Source organism: Crinia signifera, unplaced genomic scaffold (genome assembly GCF_055691185.1).
Source record: "Crinia signifera unplaced genomic scaffold, ASM5569118v1 HAP2_SCAFFOLD_69, whole genome shotgun sequence".
In the NCBI taxonomy this organism is placed as follows: Eukaryota; Metazoa; Chordata; class Amphibia; order Anura; family Myobatrachidae; genus Crinia; species Crinia signifera.
Window position 1 is genome coordinate 649,484 of NW_028142589.1, and position 14,997 is coordinate 664,480.

General features: G+C 46.7%; 1 long non-coding RNA gene across 1 annotated transcript in view; it reads left to right on the top strand.

Moving 5' to 3' along the window:
* The first annotated feature begins 2,009 nt into the window (after positions 1 to 2,009).
* Positions 2,010 to 14,997, top strand: part of LOC146056004 (uncharacterized) — a 32,150-nt gene continuing 19,162 nt past the window's right edge. Inside the window, exons 1-3 of the long non-coding RNA XR_014469049.1 lie at positions 2,010 to 2,185; positions 3,580 to 3,713; positions 12,618 to 12,645. This is a non-coding gene — a long non-coding RNA (uncharacterized LOC146056004). The remainder of the gene's footprint in view (positions 2,186 to 3,579; positions 3,714 to 12,617; positions 12,646 to 14,997) is intronic.

A 14,997-nucleotide genomic window follows, 5' to 3' on the forward strand; every position in this document is an offset into this window, starting at 1 on the left:
CAGTATATATATATCTCCATATCATAGGCGAATCTAGAATCATGGTAATGGGTGGTCCCAGATCTAGACATAATAGCAGGGGGACCTTTGCGCGGCATAGACGCATGTCAAAAAGGGGGCGTGGCCTCATGGGAAGGAGGCATGTCATCACAAAAAGGGGTGTGGTATTACACTTTAGACCTGGGGTAGCCAACTCCAGTCCTCGAGAGCTACCAACAGTACATGTTTTCCAGATCACCTTACAGAATCACAAATGAAGTAACTAGCTCCACCTGTGGATCGTTTAAAATGTTTCAGCTAGTAATGAGTGCACCCGTGCAGCAGCTAGGTTGTCTGGAAAATGTGAACTGTTGGTAGCTCTCGAAACTGGAGTTGGCTACCACTGCTTTAGACCATACACAGTAATGCCCATTACACATTTTAGCAAACTCCATAATACCTATTACACATAAAGCCACACGCCGTAATGCCAATTACACATAAGGCCACACACCATAATGCCCATTACACATTGTGCCACACATCATGATGCCCATTACATACTATATAACAAACCGTAATGCCCATTACATATTTGCCACATAAGTGCTGCTTACCTACGTGCTCATTGCTAGGGGGTTCTTGCTTGATGGCACCATAGTACCCATTACACATGATGCCGCACACCATAGTACCCATTACACATGATGCCGTACACCATAGTACCCATTACACATGATGCCGCACACCATAGTACCCATTACACATGATGCCGCGCACCATAGTATCCCTTACACATGATGCTGCGCACATAATGCCCCTTACACATGATGCTGCTCACATAATGCCCCTTACACATGATGCTGCACACTGTAATGCCCCTTACACATTAAGCCACACATTATGCGTAATGCCCCCACATACCGCCACTTGTAGCGTCCCTTAAGCAATGCCCCCAAAAGTGTCACTCCATCTCTCCCTGCTGCTGCGACTGAGATCAACCTCGAGCTTCAGTGATGCCGAAGGGGGAACTGGCAGCCGTTGAACTGGGTGGGGGTCGGAATTAGCGGGTCCCATGTTATCCTATAGGGAAAACGTTCCAGCTTTGCCTGGCAGTATCTCCGGTTCCCAGGGGGCTAGAGACACGGGGCTGGGCTCGTTGAAAAGCCCCATCCCTCAGCTACAAAATGGGCTAATGGGTGGTCCAGTGCACCCCCGGATCACCCCCTAGATTCGCCTATGCTCTATATGTCTGTCTAAAGGCCCATACACACTGGATGATTTTGAGCTGAAAGCCACTCAGTTTACTCGTTTGAGTTGCTTTCAGCTCAAAAGCCACTCAGTGTGCACGGGGCAGTGATGAGCGGTGATGCGCGCTCCCGTATCATCGCCACTCATCTGCTGGTATTACCAGCAGATGTGCAATGGGGTGGATGGCTTTCCATGGTGCTCCAATAATAAATGAGGATTAATCCATATGTCCTTAGAATCACATGCATGTAATAGGAGCCTGTCCCTCTTTAAGTACAGTATAAATAAGTGAAATGATCACAAAAGTGATCATCCGTTTCCAGTAGATATGTTGGAAATATTACTTGATAAATAAATAGTGACCTTACTTTAGTCCATCTTATTAGAAAGTGAATACCAGCTACATAGCAACATTAAGGGGGATATCCAATCGAAATGCAAAAACCACCTGATTACAATTTTTGCACTTCTGAGTCAATTGTCGAATAAGATCCATTGTAGGAAAATTCTGCAAATGCATTTAATGGCTACCCCGGAAGGCAAATGTGGCTTTGCACCTACAAATGTCCCTCAAATTGCCAATATGCAACCTGCCATAAACCATTGCAGGGTAGGATGACCATATAACTGTATAGTCCGACCAGGGGCGTAGCTAGCGTGAGGCAACCCCCGCGGCCGCTTGGGGGAGCGGGGGCAGCGGGGGCGCCTGCACCCTCATACCCCACGGTGCAGTGCAGGGACTGGGTCGGGACGCGCTGTCAGTCAGCGGCGCCGGCAGCAGGAACTCTCTCTCTCTCCCCTCTGACGGCAGCTAAGCTCCAAGTGTCATAGAGACAGGCTGCCGCTGGCTGCAGATAGAGGGAGCTAGTGTGCAGATCCTCTAAGCTCCAGCCTCCAGCGTGTCCTGTCCTGTACGAGAGAAGGCCTGCCCTGGAATCTTGTGGCCAGCAGCTGAGTAGGTACTAGGTAGTGGTACACTTTGCTGAAGTTTGAGGGAGTGGGGGAGGACTCGGAGGTGGTATGTTTGTGTGTATATGCTGTGTGTGTGCTTGTATGCATGTGTGTATGTATTCTATGTGTGTGTGTGACTGTGTACATGCTGTGTTTATGTATTCTGTGTGTATGTTTGCTATGTGTGTCTTCTGTACATGCTGTGTATCTTTTTTGTGTGTATGCTATGTGTTTGAAGTTATGCTGTGCTTGTGTGTGTGTGTGTATCTGATGTGTGTGTGTGTATCTATGTTATGTTGGTGTCTGTACATGGTGTGAGTATGCTATGTATGTGTGTGTGTGTGTGTGTGAATGTATGCTATGTGTGTGAATGTATGCTATGTGTGTGAATGTGTGCTATGTGTGTGAATGTGTGCTATGTGTGTGTGTGTGTGTGTGTGTGAATGTGTGCTATGTGTGTGTGTGAATGTGTGCTGTGTGTGTGAATGTGTGCTATGTGTGTGAATGCCCCTGCTCTCCCCTCAGACCATTTGCACTACTAGCAGTAATGGAAGCTGAAGCTGCAGTCATACATATATTTACACAGCAGCTACAGTTAGTAAAGAGTAGACACAGCAGAAACTGAGGTATGTAGTGGGAATAAAGGGGGGGGGGGACTTGTGTGCAGGGTGTGCATCATGTAAGGAGTGAATAAGATATTGTAGGTATAATGGCTAAGAGGGGTGGGAAATGGAATGTCATAAAATTCTGATGACAAATAATTGGCAAGGAGGAAATGTGCTAACATTATGATGAAAAATGTGAATGGTGGGAGGTGGGGGCATGTTATAAAAAATATGGACAGGTAACACAAATATCATGAGAAGGGGGCATGTGAAGAAAAATTAGAATGGTGGGGGCAATTGAGGATAATTGTGATGGGCAGGGGAGACATGTGAAGAAAAATGTGGGAATAGGGAAATTAAATGAAAAATGTAGTAGTGGGCCGTGAAGGAAAATTGAATAGGCAGGGTGTGTGCATGGATGAGAAGTTGATGAGCATGCAAGACTTTCAATATATTTTGTAAGGTCTTTGGTACTTTCTACAGATGGGCAACGGAGCCTGCCTCCGGTCCCCGCCCCCGTCGCCCTCAAACCCCCCACCCTGAGCGTCCCCCTAACCCTGCCCATCTCCCTGAAGCGGAGAGGGGCAGGGACATGCAGCGTCCCCGCCGAGAGACTGGGACGTGCGCGCGTGTGAAATGCTCGCGTGTCCCAGTTCAGTGTAGCCCCTGCCGCCAGTGCTCGCCAGCGGGGAGGGTCTGGCGAGCCCCGGCCAAGGATGGCAGGGGCTCCATCTGTATATCCATGCCTCTTTCCTTTCTTTACCTCTGCCACAATCTACATTTGTCCCTCTAGGCACCCCTCTCCCCACTCGTCCTTCCTCATCTGTACATCTGCTATCTCCTCATCCTCATGTGGGCCTGCGCCTCCTCCATCCATGGCTGGTGGCTGCCATTCAAAGTGACCAACAGAAACAAGAATTATGGCAGGTAAGCACAATTTACATAACACACATGTTGTGTGTGATATATATATATACACACACACACACACACATACGTGAGATGTGTCTTTACATATTGTGTCATATTGTGAAAGGGGGTCCTAAGGTAAGTCGCATATAGTGTAGGTGCACTATTTGGGGGGGGGGGGGGGGGGGCGCCAGAAAGTTTTTTGGCAGGGGGGAGCAAAATTTATAGTTACGCCACTGAGTCCGACAACGACCATCGGGATAAATCACAATAATAACCTGTTTCTTATTTCCCTATTATAGCTTTATTCTTTACATTGTTCAGCAAATTCTAGGCTGTATTGTTTTGTTCCAAGGACATATATGGTCATTTCCATATCATGTACAGTAGAAGAATTTGCTGTCACCAAGTTTTTGGAGAATTTATTTTGTGTAAATGTATTTTTACTGTTACAGTATCTCATTCTTCTGCTCGATGATCAATTTAATAAATTGCCCCTAAGCACAACTGTACAGATCATCCATACATTGTACACTATAGAGAAAAATGGAATTTGTACTCTATGGTGATCCTGCCACCTTCTGGCCCATCTGCGGTATTGTAAACACATGCTCCAATATACGAGACAATGGGCCAAATGTATCAAGCTTCACAAAGTGATAAAATGGAGAGTAATAAACAACCGGCCAATTATCTCTGTCATGTCACAGGCTGAGTTTGAATAAGGACCACTTTAGAGCTTGATACATCTGGCCCATAGACTTGTTAGGTTTTATTTTGTCACATTAGAACATTTTAAATAAAATATCATTTTTAAATACAATTCATACCTTACAACTTTGGCCATCAGGGAATCTGGAATGGCGGGTGTGGCATAGTGCCGTGACCCCTGTTGTTGTCATTTTGGGGGAGTGCTCAGCGCTCCCTGAGCAGCCGGTCTCCCCTCCTTGCACTGTTAGATACCATGAGTGCATCTATTCGGTGATCACCAGCTGCTTTGCAGAGCAGAGGTATGCAGACTTGCCTACCCTCCCACATTCACCGGGATGCTCCCGACTTTTGCATGAGCCTCCCGCTGCCCCGCCATCCCCCTCATACCTCCCAGTTTTTGTGACCCCTCCTTTGAAATCCAGACTGCGTGTGTGCGCACATCCGGAAATGGCAAGTGTCGGGTGTGCCCACGGGAGGGCACAGCTGTGTGTGTGCACTTACAGGAAGTCTCTGCATCAGGAGGAGCTGGAGACTAGAGCAGGCAGCCGGGGCTCTGTTTCACTCAAGCTGGCCCCAACCACCACACACACAGAGCAGGCTCTGGCTCCATGCTTCAGGCCGGGAAACGCTCATTAGGTCTACAACAACTAGGTCGACAAGCATTGGGTCGATGCCATTAGGTTGACATGGGTCAAGGTCAACATGGATTTAGGTCGACATGGGTCTAGGTCGACATGGGCAAGGTCGACAGTCAAAAGGTCGACATGGGGTTTTTCACAGATTTTTGAGCCGACATGTGCCGTCAGGCGGTATTTCATGCCCTACCATCCACTAGGGCGCGGTGGGAGAATAAAATAGTGTGCCGAGCGTAGTGAGGCAACGAGCCTGAAGTATTGTAAGCGAATTGAGAGATGCAAGGGTATGCGGTGCACTTGAAACTGTGTCCATGTCGACTGTGATTCGGGTCAAAAAACTGAGAAAAACCCCATATTGACCTTTTGACTGTTGACCTAGATCCACGTCGACCTTGACCCATGTCGACCTTAACCCACGTTGACCTTGCTGCATGTTGACCTAGTGGTGTCGACCCAATGCTTGTCGACCTAGTTGTTGGAGGTATGCAATGTTGTATCATTGTTCTAAGAGAGATGTATGGGATCAGTAGTTGGGAGGCATTCCGCCTCCAGGTGAGGTAGCTTTCAATTTAGAAATGTAGTAATGTATGTGACATTATTATATACAGTAGCAATACACAAAGGTATGACCCAAAGTGGATAGTATTATCATGTAGTGTTAGGATCAACGTATCAAAGACACTGAAGTGGTGGCGACTTAATGATATCTTTGCAAATACTGTATATTTAAGCAAGACTACTAGAACTGAGCGTTTTTAAAAATCTGAACCTGCCCACCATTATGGCATCTGAAGCAATCCCGCTGTCATATCTCAAAGTTTTACCTTGTTTGGCACTTTCAAAAATTGCCATTGAAATCAACTGGGGGCCGCTGATTGGCTGAGACAACTGGTGGGCAAAATTGACTGTAAATCAATGTAATTAAGGTTAATAATACACTTGTGCCCTCATTCGGGTTGATACACAAACCTGCAAAATTTGCAGCTTTGCATGTTCTATAATGCCACCCCGCACACATGTAAATTGATGTTTTGCATAAACATCCATTCGCAGGTTGCGTGCGGGTAAAAAATCATTCGATGGCCGCTGTATGGGAAGAGGGCGGGCAGCTGACTTACGCTAACATCAGCTGCCCACCCCCCCGCACCCACGTCACCAGCGAATTACAATGGGAACACCCATTGAAACGATGGACATTCCCATGGGCGCGACAACGGCCTGCCGCCCCACACCCCCCACCCGCAGTGCTGTGTGTGAGCAGACGTTGAATAATCAATTCACCATTGAATCAATTCACCATTTAGCCACTAAGCGGCTGCACATGCGCATAAATGATTATGTGCATGCGCAGTCATCAAATATCGCTCACCGTTGCAAATTCGCAAGTCCTCACTGCCCAATTGCAGCACAGCTGTTTCGCTCCCAGGGATTCTGACAACTCCCTTGGGTCCTAGTGCTCTGCTGCTGTTACCAGTCAACCAGGAAGGGCAATTAACTCCATGCAGCCCCAGTCCATAAAGGCTCTATAAACAGCAATTGGCCGCAGTCAAAGTTTAAGCACACAAAAAGGGGTACCACAAGAGTGGGCTACCACAAATTTCCCTGCTGGAATTATGCGTGTCCTCAGGCATACTAAAATTATTCCCAGTCTTGAGCAAAAGTCTTCGGAATATCACAACAAACTTAAACATTTAAATGCAATCAAGTTAAACATAAACAGGTATACATTTCTACTTTTTACTCCATCACATAAATGGCTAAGGGTCAAGCAAGGGTATGTCCCAAGTGGCCCCTATCCCTCCACCACAGGACTCCCATCCCTCTGTGGTACAGGTTCTTCCATGATGCACATGGATGGTACCCTATATCACGGTGTGCAATCTGCTATATCACTGAGCCTGTGGTGTGCCTTTATTATGTCTGATGGACCTCTTTATAGTCTGCTGTATATGAAATTCAAACTCTTCTCCAGTAAGCGTTGTATAATCCTGAAGCTCTGGGCTTCTGGGTTCCAATGGCTCCACTTTTTCTGTCATGGCCACTGCTCCTTTTCTGGTCGGTCGCACTGGCATCAGTCTGCCTGAAGTTTTGAAGCCTAGTAATTGTTTTCTGTTCTTGGGATGTACTCCCGATTTGGTTCAGGGGAAATCTGAGGCCTAGCTATCTCTTCCAGGCTTTGCTGTACTGCCTCACTCTGCACAACTGGTTTCTTCCTTTCTTCCAGCAGTTTACATTGCTTTTGGACGTCAGGTTCTGGTGGTCGGGGCATTTGGTCAGTTCAAGGAGGATCGATGTTATGCCTATCAATCTCACTGTTAAAATCTTTGGGTTCCTCTCTGCTTGCACTTTGCCGGTAATCTTGCTGGTAGTAGGGTGGAGGCTCTTTATAATGCAGACAGCGCCTATGTTGGCTTTGCTCTGTGGCAGGTCTGTTACCTTGTACTGGTCACTTTCACAGCCTTTATGCATTTCTTTCCATTTGTCAGCTCAAACTCCACAACTTCACCTCTTCTGAGACTCCTGAAACTGTTTTCAGGATTGTCATTCATATACACTTTGACTGGTATCCGCACATTTGATGAATCTATACCCCTGTGGTACACTGAACCACAGGACATGACCTGCCATTGATTTGTTATAAACGGCATTTCATACACCAGAGCATTGTGCTCTGAATCACTTCAGGTGTACCTCCTCGTATGGGACTTCTTGAGGTCTGTTGGCATAAGGCCTTCTTTGAGTATTGATTTGATTGGCGGGGAGTCGTCTTGACCCCTGTAGAGCATCCCACTGTTGTCAGATTCTTCTACTGGATTTGAGGTGCCATCTTCCATGTTCATTTTCCATCTGTAACGGACGTATTTCACAAATTATTTCAATCGCTTCCAAAACCGATCAGGCTATGGCCACGAAGGGGGCCTGACTGGCTTGAGCTTGTTGAATGGTGGTTCCTTGAGTTTTCTCCGGCTCCTTAAACTCTTTGAAGGAGCTTGCTCTTTGCGTGCAAGAATCTTCTGCATAGGTCAGTAGCCATGGGGCTCCACATAGTAGGGCATGAGTGCAGGTGGTATCACTGTGGGTGCTTTAGGCAAACATCTTAGGCTTGTTGTTGAGTCTGCGTACATCTTGCCATTCACATCTATCTATCATTCTACAGGTATCTGTAATCCTATGCATAGTTGTGATAGCACCCCTGTGATGGTGTGATATCATACCTGTAATCCCTGAGGAAATGGCTGAATTAGGACCTCTTCCAATTTCTTCATGCAGGAGTCTGTGGCAGAAGGATTGAAACCCCAAGGAGAACTCCACAAATAGAATGCTACACAAAATAACAGTGACAATAGTTTATTATGCAGGAATATATTGGTCACCACTGCAGAATCAAACTTGGTTAATGTCAAAATGCATGTAACAATAATTTGCATAATACACTGGTAAGATGGTGGGCTCAATCACAACCGCAAATGACACATTGAAAGGGACATAGAAAATATCCTTAGTTATTCACATATATTACAGGTAATGGCACCTTCAATTATAATGGTCACAGATAAATAATATGTCATGAACTGTCATAATATATAAACTGTCTACGGGATGGCACTGCACCAATCATGTGCTGGGGAATGTCTTCCAGATGAAAGCGTGAAATGAAGCAAACCTGTGCACAGTATTTGTAATCCAAATTGGTTTTATTGAACAGGCACTTGTTGTGTAAAGAATAAGCTTCCAACAGGTGGTGCTAGGTACAGCATAGGCTTCCGATGGAGGATGTTGTGACTAACAAAACCTCCTGTCTCTCTGTGCTGCTGGCAGTAAGGTTCCTGATAAGGGCTCTTCAGGATGTCTGCAGCTGCTGGCTCTGTCCAGTCAACCAGGGGTGTGGTATAACACACCGACAGTCGGGATTCTGACAGTCATTACTCCGACGTCGGAATCCCGACTGCACAGCGGGGGGAGCACATTGAAGCCCCTTGCAGGCTCGCTGACCTCGCCACGCTGTGGGCACGGTGGCGAGCTGTGCTCGCCAACTATTTTATTCTCCCTCTATGGGGGTCGTGGACCCCCACGAGGGAGCAGTCGGGATTCTGATGTCAGAGTAATGACTGTCGAATCCTGACTGTCGGGGAGCCGTCCGGCACCCTCAACCAGGAAGGGCAATTAACCCCTGCAGCCCTAGTCCATGAGGTCCACAGTTTAAGCACACAAGAAGGGTACCACAGGAGTGGGGTACCACACATACACACTATATGCACAAAATATCTTTAACGATAACCATCATTTGGGATGCAGTTCATTTATTGTCTGTCAAAATACGGACGACCAAAATACCGGCAACCATTGGTACATATACAGACAAGTTCAAAATGTCAACTTTTTGGCATGTCGACATTGTAAATATCTGTATTTTGTCCATGTCAGCATTTTGAACATGTTAGTATTTTGACTCTCTGCTGATGCTTGTCGGTATTTTGACTGTCTGTATTTTGAATGTCAGAAATCATAATGAACCCCTACAATCCCTGTTCAGGAAGAGCATGAGACTTGTACAGAACTCACACAGGTGGCTAATCTGCAGCTTCTGTAGCAGCAGAGGCAGAAAGTGTTTGCGAGCCTGGTACAAAATCCCAGTTGCCCTGACTTGCAAACTCTTTCACACTAGCTACCTGCCATGGCATAAAGCCAGGCGTGTGGCATAATTGGGAGGTGGGCCCAGGGCAGCGCTGGGAGATGTCCCGGGTCTAATCCTGGTCAAGACCCGGGTTGAAATCCTGGAAAGTTGGACCAGGGACAATTTTTTCAGGACCCTGATATTTATGAGGAGCTGCCTGTGCCGCTACTGTAGCTCCCTGCCGCCGCTTATCGGAGAGTCACAGAACCAGCCGCCTGCCACACGGACCACACCGCTGCCCCACGCCACATGGACCCCACTGGCAGCACTACCGGCTGATCGCACCACAGACCACACCACAAGGACCCTGTTGACTGCCACTAGGAGCTGCACACCCCAAGTGCCCCGCTGCCTGCCTCCGCCACACGGACCTCACTGCTGGCTGCACGCCGGTGCAACCACAGGGTCCGGGTCCGATGCGCACGGGAATACGCATGTCAGGGACAGCCGATTTGGTCCAATTTCAAGGCCCGATCCGTTGGAATCGGCTGAAATCGGACCAAATTAGCTCCGTGTATGGGCACCTTTACATGAGAATAGACTGGATGCTGCCTGGCACTTGGTGTAGTGGTAGAGTCAGACCATATTTTGCATTTTGCTGTGAATCCTTAAACCAAGGAGCACCCTCTGAATCATAGTGTTCACTCTAGGATTTTTTTAGGGCAGGGTGGTACCACTGAAGAGGGCACATGTCCACAGAAAGTGGTGCAGCCTCATGACATGCCCCCTTTTTCGTTACTTTGGCCAGGTGCCCAACCACCCCTACATCAGACGTTACCTAACCTTTAATATAACTTTATTTCTGTGACCACAGTTCTATAGTGTGATTCTTGTAACAGTGGTATCACCACCACCAGCTTATACAGAAGGCTAGCATAGGTGTGTGCACATTGTGTGTTAGGGGTGCACAGGAACCCCCTAATGCTGTGCCCCACCCTTATGAACACCTCTGCCGCTACCAATACCAGCAATACCCTTAGCCAAAGACTTTTGCTTTCTAGCACTGTATTCATTCAAAGAAGCGCCTATCAATCAATTATATGTGTGTTTGCATTGTTAATTGAACTAGACCATTGTCATATCACTAAATACCTACGGCATCCATATATGTTTATGACTTTATTTGCATGTACTGTTACACAGAGTAATTAGAAGATTAAAACTGAAATAGGCAGAAGATTTTGGTGTGGCTGAGAGACTTTTTATATGGTAGCGAGTGCCAATAGATGATGGAAGACACGCCTGGTTGGCGGTGTTAGATACGCCCAATAGGTGGAGCTATGCACACTCCTTTGACGGTGCACCCCCTAATAAAATGTGCTGCACACGCCTATGAAGGCTAGTTATGTATAATGGACGCTACAGGCTACATACATATGGTAAGACATTACCACCACACAGTCCGTGCGGTATCTAGACATTTTGGTGCCCTGTGTCAGGAAGAAATTTGCTGCTCCTATAGCAAATAAAGGCACAGTGTACACGAAGGCACACGTAAAAAATTAGGGGCATGGATTTATAGGGAAGGGGCGTGGCCACATAATACCAATAGCACTGTAATGTTCATTACACACTTTGCTGCACATTATAATGCCCATTACACATTATGCCGCACACCGTAATGCCCATAACACATTAAGCCGCACACCATAATGGTCATTACACATCACACCATAATGCCCCTTACATTCTACACAGCAAACCGTAATGCCCATTAAACACACTACATGGCACACTGTAATGCCCATTACACAATATGCTGCATACTGTGATGCCCATTACATATTATTCTTACATGTAATGCCCCCAGTACTGTTTATAAACTTAATGCCACCAGTAGTGCACCTTAAACAATGCCCCCAAAAGTCCCACTTAAATTTTGTTCCCAGTCCAGTCAGGCCGGCATCCTCTGCCTTCACTGCTGCTGTGGTGAGAGGAGGAGAGCAGAGCAGCAGTGAGAGATGTGCTCGGTAGGGTGGGGGAGAGGCAATCTACAAGCTCCACACTGCTGCCAGCGGAGGGGCATCCGTCGCTAGAGGGACAGGGTTGGAGCAGGTAAGAGGCAGCTTCTGCTTCCAGCTGGGAGTGTCCCAGAGCTGCTGCCAGCCAGAGTGGGATGGGGAGGAGAGGCAGCTTCAATCTCGGGGGGGAACTGCAGCCATGCGCACAGGGCAGCAACGGACTGCGGCCCACAGATCGGAACCCCGGTCACCGCAGTCCCTGTATCGGCGGGTGGCGTGCTCACCTAGGACACAAAAAGAATGGGCCCACTGATGTCAGGGGTGGGCCCAGCCACCACCGTCACTATTGGGGGCAGGACCGGCACCTATGTAGATGTTGGGCTTCCTTCCCCCAAGCTCTCCCTCGCATCGATTGACACCTAACGTGGCGGAGGGGACGTCCAGACCCGGGCCCGCTGTTTTAGGCAAAAGGATTTGCCTAGCGGGAACACTACTTCTATATAACCACATGCACAGGTAAAATGCTCTAAGTAGCATTGCACCCATGTCAGTATCCCAGGGCCTGCTACTCAATGTACATATGCGGGGAAATGTAATAGGGTCCAAGTTTGCAGAGGTTTGGGATTTTGTCTGAGATTGACCATATTTTTAAAGCAGCAGCCATTTACAAGGCAAAATAAACCTGTTTTTTTCCTTGATGGCTGCGTTAAAATTGAGGGCAATCTCTGCGATATCCTGGACCTCCGCAAAGTCTGACCCAGGAGGATTCATCTCTCAATCATTGAGGTGAAACCCACAGGACATGTCCATGCTGAAGTCTTTAAAAGAGTAGAACATGGTAGGACTGTCTAAAGAGTAATACCCTTTGACAAATTTACAACCCCCATATTGGCTTGTCATTTAAAATTTATTGCAGTAATGTTTTGTTTCTATGTTACAGACACAAGAAAACAATAATGCATCCTCAGGTGAGATTCAGCACTCTCCAGGGCTTTATATGTCCACCTGTGCCACCCCATCCTCCACCAGTGGCCCATTTATAGTAGTCCATACTGGGATTAGGGCAGTGCCAGATTAAGCCTTCGGGGGGCCCGGGGCACTTTAGACAGGGGGGCCACCTTGCACTTGTCATTACTGGCCGCAAACTGCATAGGAGAATATTACACTGTCAAAACACAGAGTAAAGGCAGTATAAACTTGGTCAATGGGTAACTGCAGGGGATATATACAGTAGATTATATATATATATATAGCAGTTTTTTGTCCAGAAGGGCAAAATGAGTCGGCACTCCACGTTTTTTCCCCAAAATTCAATTGTATTAAAAAGAGAAATACATTACAACGTGCTCCAGCAGTGTCATCAACGTTTCATGGCCCCTACGGCCATTTCGTCAGGATGTGGGCTGCGGGGTAAGGTGTACCAGTGCCAGGACAGTATTTCTCTTTTTAATGCAATTGAATTTTGGAAAAAAAACGTGGAGTGCCGACTCATTTTGCCCTTCTGGACAAAAAACTGCTGTGTATCTACTTAGGTACGGCACCCCGGACGCTGCTTTATCATCCAGAGTGCCAAAGATTTCGCATATATATATATATATATATATATATATATATATATATATATATATATATATATATAGTTAGAGAGATAGAGAGATAGAGAGAGAGATGTGTGGTAAGTGGCACTCCTTTGGACTTCACAAAAATGACTATGCAGACGCAATCAGCTCCAACATTTCAGATTTTACTCAGTTTTCAAGGATAGAACCATTTCTTTGAGTGCAGCACCCGGGCAGTTGTCATGTGTATCTTGGAGTGCCGGTAATCACGTATCTATTTATATATCTATATCTATATATATCTATATACAAACACACACATACATACTTGCATGCATACATACATACATACATACCACATGAAAAGCCTGTGTTTGACCCAGTGTTGCCTCTGATTAAAAACCCTCCCATGACTAGGCTGCTGCTGCTGTTCTCCATGGGCCTGAGACGCATGTAATGAGCTCTACCAATCAGAGCTCAGCACAAACGTCTAAGCCTCTGCCCTCTGTTCCAAAGTGTCATGGGACTTAGTCAACTCCCAGTAATGCACTGCACACTTGTGCAATCAGTATGCCTTGGCTCCTGATGCTCAGCACCATTAATCATTGTCACATTGGCAGATAGGTGAAGCTGCAGCACTACCCCATTCCCATGCACAAAACCTTTAGCTAAAAAAAAAAAAAATGACCAGTTTTGATTTTGCAGTGTAAATGATTGCCACTTTAAAAAAACTGGAGATTTCTTACCAAATCTCTCACTTTCTGAATCTCTCATTCTATTAAATCTCACCCTACATCCCTGGCCCCTCTATATCCTACAAAACATCCCTGACCTCTTTTTACCCTAAACAATATCCCTGACCACTCTTTTTAGCCTACACTACATCCCTGGCCACTTTATATCCTACACTACATCCCTGGCCCCTCTATATCCTACACTACATCCCTGGCCTCTCTATACCCTACACTACATCCCTGGCCCCTCTATATCCTATACTACATCCCTGACCCTTTGTATAGCCTGCAAACTACATCCTTGGCCCCTCTATAACCTACACTACATCCCTGGTCCCTCTACAGCCTACACTGCATCCCTGACCTCTTTATACCCTACACCAGTGGTCTCCAACCTTTTTCGGGACGGGAGCTACTCGCGACAAAATAAACCGCCCGAAGAGCTACTAAATGTAAAAAAAAAATTAAAATCTGCATAATACCCCAAAAAATGCCCTTTACACATAATGCCACACACCGTAATGCCCCTGACACCTTATGCCACACACTGCAATGTCCAATATGTCACAAACATACCTCCCAACACGAGGCAGAGGAGACATCCCAAAATTAGAGGGTTCACCTACTACCGTGGAACTCCTGCGAGGCTACATCCCCCATTTTTTCCAATATGAGGGCATGGTCAGCTCTCTAAGAGCTGTAGCCACATGTGGTGCGGCCATGGAAAATGGAGATGTGATACACATATGTCCCCAATAGTACAGTGCCAGATACACATGACCCCAATAGTGCAGTCTGTGATGCCCATTATACCTATGCCGCATACTGTGATGCCCATTATACATATGCCCCGCACCGTGATGCTCCATTATACATATGCCACACACATGATGCCCATTATACATATGCCCATTATACAGTACATATGCCCCACAACTTGACGCTCCATTATGCAAACGTCCCGCAGCGTGACGCTGAATTAAACATATGCCACACACATGATGTCCATTATACATATGCCGCACAC